Below are 12797 nucleotides of genomic sequence, written 5' to 3' on the forward strand. Positions count from 1 at the left end.
GGGGTTGGAAACCTATTACTACCAGCATACTCTACCTATAGGGAGTGGATGCCCATCACTGCCAGCATACTCTGCCTATAGCGGGGTGGATGCCTATCACTACCAGCAATTCCCACCCCATAGGGGGTGGATGCCTATCACCACCAGCATACTCTACCTATAGGGGTGGATGCCTATCACTACCAGCATACTATACCCACGGGGTGGATGTCAATCACTACCAGCATTTCCCACCCCATAGGGGGGTGGAAGCCTATCACTACCAGAATGCTCTACCTATAGGGGGCTGGAAGCCTATCACTACCAGCATACTCTAAATATAAGGGGGTGAATGCCTATCACTACCAGCATACTCTACCTATAGCGGTTTGGATGCCCATCACTGCCAGCATACTCTGCCTATAGTGCGGTGGATGCCTATCACTACCAGCAATTCCCACCCCATAGGGAGGTAGAAGCCTATCACTTACAGCATACTCTACCCATAAGGGGTGGATGCCTATCAATGCCAGCAAGGCTTACCCCATATGGGGGTGGAGCCCTATTACTACCAGCATACTCTACCTACAGGGGTGTGGAAGCCTATTACTACCAGCATACTCTACCTAAAGGGGGATGGTTGCCTATCACTACCAGCGTTGCCCACCCCATGGAGGATGGAAGCCTATCACTACCAGCATACTCTACCTTAAGGGGGGTGGAAGCCAATTACTACCAACATACTCTACCTATAGGGGGATGGATGCCTATCACTACCAACGTTGCCCACCCCATGGGGGGTGGAAGCCTATCACTACCAGCATACTCTACCCATAGGGGGTGGATGTCTATCGCTACCAGCATACTCTACCTACAGGGGGGGGGGGGGGGTGGATGCCTATCACTACCAGCATTACCCAACCCAAACGGGGGTGAATTCCTATCACTACCAGCATCGCCCACCTCATAGGGGTGTGGAAGCCTATCACTACCAGCATACTCTACCTATAGGGGGTGGATGCCTATCACCACCAGCATACTCTACCTATAGGAGGTGGATGCCTATCACTACCAGCATACTATACCAATGGGGTGGATGTCAATCACTACCAGCATTGCCCACCCCATATGGGGGTGGAAGCCTATCACCACCATCATACTCTAACTATAGGGGGCTGGAAGCCTATCACTACCAGCATACTTTAAATGTAAGGGGGTGAATGCCTGTCACCACCAGCATACTCTACCTATAGGGAGTGGATGCCTATCACTACCAGCATACTATACCCACAGGGTGGATGTCAATCACTACCAGCATTGCCCACCCCATAGGGAGGTGGAAGCCTATCACTACCAGCATGCTCTACCTATAGGGGCTGGAAGCCTATCACTACCAGCATACTCTAAATATAAGGGGGTGAATGCCTATCACTACCAGCATACTCTACCTATAGGGGTGTGGATGCCCATCACTGCCAGCATACTCTGCCTATAGTGGGGTGGATGCCTATCACTACCAGCAATTCCCACCCCATAGGGAGGTAGAAGCCTATCACTATCAGTATACTCTACCCATAAGGGGTGGATGCCTATCAATGCCAGCAAGGCTTACCCCATAGGGGGGTGGAAGCCTATTACTACCAGCATACTCTACCTATAGGGGTGTGGAAGCCTATTACTACCAGCATACTCTACCTATAGGGGCATGGTTGCCTATCACTACCAGCGTTGCCCACCCCATGGAGGGTGGACGCCTATCACTACCAGCATACTCTACCTTAAGGGGGGGGGGGGGAGCCAATTACTACCAACATACTCTACCTATAGGGGGATGGATGCCTATCACTACCAGCGTTGCCCACCCCATGGGGGGTGGAACCCTATCACTACCAGCATACTCTACCCATAGGGGGTGGATGTCTATCGCTACCAGCATACTCTACCTACAGGGGGGTGGATGCCTATCACTACCAGCATACTATACCCACAGGGTGGATGTCAATCACTACCAACATTGCCCACCCCATAGGGGGGTGGAAGCCTATCACCACCAGCATACTCTAACTATAGGGGGCTGGAAGCCTATCACTACCAGCATACTCTTAATATAAGGGGTGAATGCCTATCACTACCAGCATACTCTACCTATAGGGGTGTGGATGCCCATCACTATCAGCAATTCCCACTCCATAGGGAGGTGGAAGCCTATCACTACCAGCATACTCTACCCATAAGGGGTGGATGCCTATCAATGCCAGCACGGCTTACCCTATAGGGGGTTGGAAGCCTATTACTACCAGCATACTCTACCTATAGGGGTGTGGATGCCATTCACTGCCAGCATACTCTGCCTGTAGCGGGGTGGATGCCTATCACCACCAGCATACTCTACCTATAGGGGTGGATGCCTATCACTACCAGCATTCTATACCCACGGGATGGATGTCAATCACTACCAGCATTGCCCACCCACTACCAGCATGCTCTACCTATAGGGGGCTGGAAGCCTATCACTACCAGCATACTCTAAATATAAGTGGGTGAATGCCTATCACTACCAGCATACTCTACCTATTGGGGTGTGGATGCCCATCACTGCCAGCATACTCTGTCTATAGTGGGGTGGATGCCTATCACTGCCAGCAATTCCCACCCCATAGGGAGGTAGAAGCCTATCACTACAAGCATACTCTACCCATAAGGGGTGGATGCCTATCAATGCCAGCAAGGCTTACCCCATAGGGGGGTGGAAGCCTATTACTACCAGCATACTCTACCTATAGGGGTGTGGAAGCCTATTACTACCAGCATACTCTACCTATAGGTGGATGGTTGCCTATCACTACCAGCGTTGCCCACCCCACGGAGGGTGGAAGTCTCTCACTACCAGCATACTCTACCTTAAGGGGGGTGGAAGTCAATTACTACCAACATACTCTACCTATAGGGGGATGGATGCCTATCACTACCAGCGTTGCCCACCTCATGGGGGGTGGAAGCCTATCACTACCAGCATACTCTACCTATAGGGGGGTGGAAGCCTATCACTACCAGCATACTCTACCTATAGGGGGGTGGATGCCTATCAACACCAGCATTGCCCACCCCATAGCGGGGTGTATGCCTATCACTACCAGCATACTCTACCTATAGAGGGGTGGAGGCCTATCACTACCAGCATTGCCCAACCCTATTGGGGGTGGAAGCCTATTACTACCAGCATACTCTATCTATAGGGGGATGGATGCCTATCACTACCAGCGTTGACCACCCCATTGGGGGTGGAAACCAATCATTACTAGCATACTCTGCCTATAGGGGGGGTTGAAGCCGATCACTACCAGCATACTCTACCTATAGGGAGGTGGATGCCTATCAATACCAGCATTGCCCACCCCATAGTGGGGTGTATGCCTATTACTATCAACATACTCTACCTATAGTGGGTGGCTGCCTAACACTGCCAGCTTTTCTGACCCCATAGGGGGTGGATGCCTATCACTGCGAGCATTTTCCACCCTATAGGTGGTTCGGATGCTTATCACTACTATTTTACTCTACCTATAGAGGGGTCTATGCCTATCACTAACAGCATGCTCTACTAATAGAGGGGTGGATGCCTATCACTACCAGCATTGCCCACGCCATAGGGGGGAGGAAGCTTATCACTACCAGCATCCTCTACCTATAGGGGGATGGATGCCTATCATTCGTAGCTTACTCTACCCATAGGGGGGTGGGTGCCTATCACTGTCACCTTTTCAGACCCCATAGGGGGGTGGATGGCCATTGATCATAATAATTGTCACACAATAGGGGGTAATAGCATAACACTCACAGTAATTTGTACCCCATAGGTGGTGGTGTTTCTGTTTCAAAACACCACCACCCTTTACACCTAAATTGTCATGGTGGCTCACACCCCTTCACAGTACCGATAAATAAGTGTATGTGTGCTTCAAAAGTCATGCCTGTAATACCAAATATGTGTATTGGGGTGCAAACCCCACATGGATTATAGTGAGAAATATGTGCTAGTGGGGTTTTACCCTATCACATGATTGCTAATATGTGTATTGGGGGAAAACCCCACATTGATTAAAGTGGCAAATATGTGCTTGTGATGGGATATCAAATATGTGTATTGGGGTGCAAACCACACATGCATCATTGAGCCAAAAAGGTTAATGTGTGTGTAACACCTTCAGCACAGCAGAAGTAACTTGGGGGGGGAATAAATACCCTCAGCAATGTGCTGGCGATCTTGTCAATGGGGAGCTACCACTAACAGCAATGTGTAAATGCACATAGTGACATGAGAACACATCACAAACATCACAAACACATCAACGCCTACTTTTGTGGAATGAGCGGCAGTAAACACAGAGAATATATTCACAAAACTACATTTATGATGAATCACCATACAATGCTGTGACAGCAACGTTGACTCGTGAAAACAGAAGGATTTGCAGTGTGGATATGTAGGCGTTCTAGGGCCAGTAGAGAAATAACCAAAGCACATCGTTCATTAATGTCCAACAAAGACATGTGAAAGTGTGAACTTCACTAGGAAAACCGCACAGCCACACACTGTATAGCAAACACAACATGTTTGTCAGTGTGGACGCTGACTCAGCCTGACCTGACACATATGAGGTGGGGCACAATTGGATTGAGGCTGATGTGTTTTGAGTCTAATCTGGAACCAATCTATATACGCCTTGAATAGCCAATGGTGGCAACCAGGGATTGGTTGACGTGCCGGTGTCCAACAGTCACATGCAGAACAAGCTTTGTGGAACAACAACAATATATCAAGAGACTGAATCACTTCCAGACTACCCTCAAGGCAACAGCAGTGTGGTGACAGTATCCTGTATGCTGACCCTCTGTGATGCTAAGTCAGGATGTATGCCATACTTATATTGCCAAACTCACCCTTGCTCACTGTGTCACGTGCCATGCATGCTATTTGGAATGGTAGAATATGCTGATTGTGAGCAGTCATTGACACATACAAGTGCCACACTTGCAAAAAGATATCACAGATTTAAAATATGATGATGATGCTATCAGAAATGTTACTTGTAAAAATGTTGAATGTGTCACATGGGGGTTTAATCATGCCGCAGGCCCTTGTCTCAACTCAAAAAGGGATGTCATCAGAATGACTCTATTCTGATACTGCTCCCACTTCTTGGCCACTCAAATTAAAATAGGTTGAGAAAGCACTGGACTAGTCAGCACACAGAAAACCACTGAAGCAGGGAAATATCCAGGGACTATAGTCTTGGTATGAAAGTTGTTTTGAAGACAGAGATTACTGCTCACCTTACACACATCATGGTAACAGGATATCTCACCGATTAACACACTGCCATGAGTTGAATTCCCTACAGTCGAAGATCATTTTTGTAATGCTAGTCCTTGGCAGGGGTCTACCATGTCATGATGACACTCAGACATGGCTACAACACTTACAATTTACTGAAGAGTTAGTTTACATCAGCATGTGTACATGTGTGTGTTTGAACTGATCTTCATTTAGTAACAGTTCAGGTATACATCATTTCTAATATGAGACAGATGACTTGTAGCTCATCACAGCGCTAATCTGCATGTCCATCCTAGATGTTTTCACTTTGAAAGAATTGCACAATGGCTACAAATGTCAGCATGACCTATGTTCAAAAGTGAATTCATTCTTATTGATTTTCATATAAGCATGTTAACATCATGCTCACAAATGTTGTGGCTCATGACAACCTGCCAATCTATTCAATGAGGACTCAGATTCAAACTGTGATAGGACACGTATGCCATGGAGCAGATGAAGTCCATCACAGCACCATATCATTTTACATACAATACACATTAGCCCATCAAAGATAATTCACTTATTATCAAAGGCTGTTACGACCAAATAAATACTTCAAAATAAATAGGTGCTTTGTTCAGCATGTTCATAAGGAACAATCTCTAAATAGAACAACAAGGCCAATGACCAGTCCAATATTTGAGAGTCCTTGAGGGGATGCAAATAAGGATCATCCCCCGGCATGCCTGCACTGAAACAAATCTGTGACATCTCGCCTTGGAGGGGTATCTATATGACTTGCCAGGCACCGCTGGGACATGACTAGGGTGTACCAGTGTGGGTTGTAGGAGGGATGGTACCTGCTCTAGTGTTGGGATCCACAGCAGTGGACTGGGCAGATTGAGAGGGTGGTGGGTGTACTGCACTGGACAGGTCAGATTGAGGCGGGCACCACTGCAGTGGACAGGTCTCATTGAGGGGGTGGTGGGTCCACTGCAGTGGACAGGTCGGATTGAGGGGATGGTGGGTCCCCTGCAGTGGAAAGGTCGGATTGAGGGGGTGGTGGGCTGACTGCAGTGGACAGGTTGGATTGAGGGTGTGAGTGCTCCACTGCAGTGTCAGGAACAGACAGAACGTGTGGTGTCATGGGTGTCATGGGAGGGGAAGTGGCTGTGGTAGGGGGAAGGCCTGATTATCTTGGAGATGGTGTAATGGTGTGTGTGGGATACACAGGTTGTGTCTTTCTGAACCTTGGGAGGGGTTTGCTTGGACCGTGCGGAAGTTGATTTTGTGGTGGAAATTTTGGATGGGGTTGGGGAAGTAGATTTTTTGGTCCTGGGTGAAATACGCAGGGGGGCTCAGTGTGGCTATGCTTAGGGGAGGGGGTGCCTACAGGGGTGGATTTGCTCTCTGTTCTGGAGGATTTCCTTTTCCCCTTAGGAGTCTGGTCAGATGAGGGATCATTGACAAAATATCAACCCAGAAAATATCAACAGACAGGAATATCGATGCAGAAATATCAAAGGCAAGAATATCGACTTCCTATCTACAACATGGTAAGTACAAAAATATAGAAAAAAAGATGTTAAAAATATCGTTTTTTTTCTGTAAATATGTAAATGTAAAATAAAGTAAATAACACTAATAAATAAAATAAACAGTTAAACATATCTTATAATGTTTAAAATTAATAAATAATACATATATGATAATAATCCATTAATTAAACATATACAGAAAATATATAATATGTGCATTCTTAACAATAAGTTGTAATAATTGTTTTAATGATTTTTAAATTAATAAAACCATTATAAATTACAAATACATTTACAAACATAAAACAAAAACATAAATAAAAAATAAAGAATTATGCTCAATCAATTAAAAAAATTAAATATACTTTTAATATTTTTAAAATTAATTATAAACTATAATATTTAAATTTATATAAAAAATATCTAAATAAATAAAATACTATTCAAAATCCATAAGTAAAAAAAATTACAGTAATAAAAATGTTGGATAGCATAGAACTTAAAAGTACCATTCCCACTCCACAGAGCGCAACAGTAGAGAAACCGTTGGATAGCGTAGGGGTAAAAATTACTATTCCAACTCCAGAGAGTGCAACAGTAGGGAAAACGTTGGATAGCGTAGAGGTAAAAATTACTATTCCAACTCCAAAAAGTGCAACAGTAGGGAAAGCGTTGGATAGCGTAGGGGTAAAAATTACTATTCCAACTCCAAAGAGTGCAACAGTAGGGAAAGCGTTGGATAGCGTACGGGTAAAAATTACTATTCCAACTTCAGAGAGTGCAACAGTAGGGTAAACGTTGGATAGCGTAGAGGTAAAAATTACTATTCCAACTCCAAAAAGTGCAACAGTAGGGAAAGCGTTGGATAGCGTAGGGGTAAAAATTACTATTCCAACTCCAGAGAGTGCAACTGTAGGGAAAGCGTTGGATCGCGTAGGGGTGAAAATTACTATTCCCACTCCAGAGAGTGCAACAGTAGGGAAAGTGTTGGATAGCGTAGGGGTAAAAATTACTATTCCCACTCCAGAGAGTGCAACAGTATGGAAAGCGTTGGATAGCAAAGGGGTAAAAATTACTATTCCCACTCCAGAGAGTGCAACAGTAGGGAAAGCATTGGATAGTGTAGAAGTTAAATATAACATACTTACAAATAATTTTTGTAAATAAAATAATTAAAAATTACATTTTTAAATAACTCTACATCATTTGCAAATACCCATTAATAATTACTAAAAACATAATTACAATTGAATAATTAATTAACAATAAATACCAATAAATATTAATAAATAAATATAAATTACCAAATAATTAACAATTAAAAATATCAATTACCAATTTAAAAAAAATAATTACCAGTTAAAAAAAGTAATTACCAATTAAAAATCTAATTGCCAATTACAAACCTTAATTAACATTTAACAAAATTAATTGCCAAATAAAACATTTAATTACAATTACAAACCTTAATTACCAATTAAAAAAATTAATTACCAATTAAAATAATTAATTACCAATTAATACTAAATTAGAAATTAATTTGCTATAATTAAATTACTTCCCACCCAATTCCCCTATAAACCCACAACCCGCTACAGAACTTAAACGCAAAAAAATATGTAAAATTAATAGACAATTACAAAAAAATTTATAATTAATTTATTATAGTTTAATTACTTACCACCCTATTCCCCTATAAACCAACAACCCTCTCCAGTACTAAAACATAAAACTAAAATAAAAATAACATTTGTAATATATAACAAACGGTACACATATCATTTAAAACAAATAAAATACTTAACAAAAAACACATAATACATACATATAAAATACATAATAAAATACATAACAACAAACAAATATGGATATTAGTAACATCAAAATTAGTGACATCGATATATTTGATATCGATATTACTAACTTTGATATTACTTACATCGATATAAAAAATCGATATTACTTACCTTAGGGTTGATATTCTGTCCAACGTTATTCTTCACCTCGATATTCTTCACCTTCGATATTTTGAACTCAATATTACTGTAGGTCGATAATAGGGAATCGATATTTTGACTGTGCACCTGGGGAAGAGGCCAAGATCAGAGAGGAAGAGAACCCGTGAAGAAGGTTTTGCCTGAGAGTGAAGGGTAGGTGTTTTGGAGGTTGAGGTAACTGCGGAATGCAGAGTGCCTATGGATGTGTGTGTGAGTTCTTTTACCCTCTCCCCTGTGTGTTTGATCTCAGTCCCCTGAGTCTGCGTGATTTAAACAGAAAACTTTTTTAGGGGGGTAGTTCGCTGCTTGCGTCTTTTGCTGTGTGTGCATGTGCCTGTGTGAGTGTTCTGAGGTCCGGTAGGGTAGTGGTGACTGTGTTTGGGGCAGGGGTGGGAGGGGTGAGGGACTGCTGAAGGAGGGACACTGATGCCATTGCTGAAGAGGCCATGGTCTGATTGGATCGCTGTAGGGCAGACATGTTTAAGGAGATGCCCTCCATGTATGACACCAATTGTGTCAAAATACTGGTGTGTGCATGTAGGACACTCAGCATTGATGTCTGCCCACATGTAACCATTTCAGTAAATCCCCGCCTCCACACTCAGGGCAGCAGGGGGGACATATGCATGGGGTTTGCGGAGCCTGGCATGAAGGAGACACGCTCCCTAACACAGCAGGCTCCACAGACCTTGGGAATGGGAGCAGCTGTGAGGGTGAAGGTGGTGGTGGTGGCAGACTCTGAACTAGTGTGCACTGATGTGGGAGCAGTCACCACTGCAAGGGAGTCATCACGGGAGCTTTCGTTGTCTTCTGCAGATGTTGATGTCTCTGGCCAGCTCTCAGTGTGGCTCCCCTCACCCTCTGTGCCACTTGGTCCCTCCTCCTCCGCAGTGGACCCAGTCTGGCTCTCCTCTTCCCCTTGTTCGGTGTAATTGTCTCCTCCTTCTATAGCTGTTGATGATGTTGTTAACAAGGATGAAAAAGAGATTCAAATCAGTCATCTGCATAGACTTGACACATGAGTTACAACGTAACACATCACAGAGCAAACATTAGCATCATTTTAAGTTATGTTTTTGTTATCTTCACACATATGTGGGAATTGCACTTGTCTGTCTGCCAGTAAACTATGCTTCCCAAACACCTTATGACATGTGAAACATCTGTTAGATATATTTAGATAACCAATAACTACATGTCCCCTACAAACTATTTTGCGTCTTGTCAGCTCAGTAATGCTCCTGAGGGTCATGTGTCCTTACAAACCTGTATCATCTACTACAAGGGATTCCGGAAGTGACACAGTATTTCGGATGGACAAGTCAATTGAGTTTACATGATGAACATATTTCAATCCACAGTCATGAAGATGGGCACCTATGTATTGAACGTCAGTGCTCTAATACTCTGCATGCAGAATAAAAGACAATTTGAAATACTGCCTCCTCACAAAATGAGCTTAGTAAAAATATGCCACTAGTCTGTCTGTCTGAACAGTATGTACTGACTCTTGTAACAGGACCAGTAAAACTCAAGTGTTAAGTCATCACTATTTAAAAAACATGTAATGACAGATCAAAGCAACATCTGTTGTGGTCAAGTGTACATGTCCCGTATGTGCTACACACAATACTGACACTTTGACAAGCTTACGTGTTTTCAACTCAGACATTAGAGTATGTCAAGTCATGAAATTTGTTGCCATGAAGTCTTCTGAGCCCTCAAAAAGGAAGTAATGCAGCAAACGCATAGATGTTGATGCAAACATTATGCACAGTCAAGGGATGGTATACACATGTTTACTCCTGTGTATCTGAGACACATTCCATACATTAGATGCATGTAAATATTTCCTAGAAATGACACGTGTATTTCAAACATTTCTACATGTACACATTACCAAGAAGTCTGATACATGAATTTATCAAATTACAGTGGTGAAAGTGTTTCCTGACACACACACATCAGATGTGCCAGTGTCTTGTAGGGCCTTATTTGGCTTACATAACATTGGTACATGTGATACATGTGATTACACAGAGCACTATGTAGGTAACTAGAGATTTTGAACAAATATAAATCACAATTGCTTGAAGCCTCCACATTGGTCTCACCTGCTGCACGTATGGGTTACATAGTTTTTGTTGACAAATGTGCACCTACATACGCATATTTAACTTTAATGTAGGTACCACACAGAGAACAGGTCATATGTCAATCAATGGGCTGACACAGGCCAGAAAATTAATTCACTCATGATAGACAAATCAATACACTAGTTGTATATGGTGCTGATCACAAAAAAACGGATACAACTAATACATGGCACCTAAGTGACATAAGTCTCAGACCGAAAGGGACACACCACGACATCAAATGATAATGGGTTATAGTCACAACCTGTACCTGAAGTATTGTCTTAGCAGACCAACAACCTGTGAGAGGGTAAGTAGTCTGAGGGAGTGCAACAAGCATGCCATACATTGTTCATCAACATGGTACATTCTCACCCCTCCTTGCTGCTGTCTGGTCTTCAACAGCCCATCAGGTCAGGGAAGACCACTGTCAGTATCCTGAGCATGTTTGTGGTCAGGGTCCATTGTCCACCCCTTTTGCGAGGAGGTGACAGCTTCAGCTGGACCCTGGCAATCCTCTTGGTCCAGCAACGGAGGACCTGCCACCTCTTCTGGCAGTGGCGGACGCAACGTCTGTATTCCCCCACAGATCTTACGGCCCGGATGATGGTTATCCAAATTTCTTGCTTCTGATGGGCGTCGACCTTTAAGGATGACATGGTGACACACCATTACTCCATTTGCTACATGTTTATGCTTCACACACATGGACATATGAGTCATGGTCAGACTGGCATATGATGTCTAAAGGGTAGCCAAGTGTCATCATGGCCAGTTGTCCTGTGTGAACATCTCCCTCAGAAACATGAGAACAGTGCAGAAAAGTCTAAGCCACTACACACTCCTACATCACTTAAGCTGTCCAGTAGACAAATCTGCACAGTTTAGGACTTATATTACCTTGGTTTGCATGCTTGCCCTTGGGATCACAATGGTAGCACTGTTTTTTTTACATGTCCTATCAAAATTGCAGTGTAACACTCACCTGCTCCTCCGGTTTTCCATACAGCTTGCTGTCCTGTGGAAGGACGCTGTCCAGCAGGTCCTTGTGTTCTTCTTCTGTGAAGGCTTGGGCCCTCTCCACAGTATGTGCCATTGTAGAATCCAGAATATGCAGAGACAGCAGCAGTGGTATGGTGAGATGAAGTCCAGTATCATGTAGTGCAGGCAACTATTTTCCCTTGGGAACAGGCAGACTTATATCTGTGCAGCAGAGGCAGACTCTGTTCCATGCCTCAAAATGGATAGGTCTGAGTCGTTCGCATTTAATGCTTTAGTCTAATCCATAAGATTGCACGCATCGGATACGCCTACCGCGACGTTCAAATTTAACTCATCATAATACTATTGAATTTGATGCATTTGTGTAAATTGCTAACCAATTCTGACCACACGTGAATCGTACACAAAGCAAAATGCTCGTCTGTCATCATGACGACCAACAGCCAATTAGTGCCTCAGGCTCAGTCAGGATGCGGCACACCCATCCTTTGAATACTCACCACCTCATTCCCCGTTGTAGTAAACAGCCACTCAATGCATCAGGCTCAGTCAGGATGCGGCACACGCATCCTTTGAATACTCACCCACCTTGTTCCTCATTGTATTAAACAGGCAATCTGTGCATCAGGCTCAGTCAGGATGTGGCACGCGCGTCCAAACAATACTTACCCACCTCATTCCTTATTGTAGTGAACAGGCAAAGCATGCTAACAACACAATTCTTATGTGCCGCAAGTGCTCAACAATGATACATCAGCATGTCAGACAGTATAATAAATATTCATGTAATGCTGCATCACATGTGTGGATGAAGTGAGGCACATGT

This window comes from Lissotriton vulgaris, chromosome 5 (genome assembly GCF_964263255.1).
Source record: "Lissotriton vulgaris chromosome 5, aLisVul1.2, whole genome shotgun sequence".
Taxonomy (NCBI): domain Eukaryota; kingdom Metazoa; phylum Chordata; class Amphibia; order Caudata; family Salamandridae; genus Lissotriton; species Lissotriton vulgaris.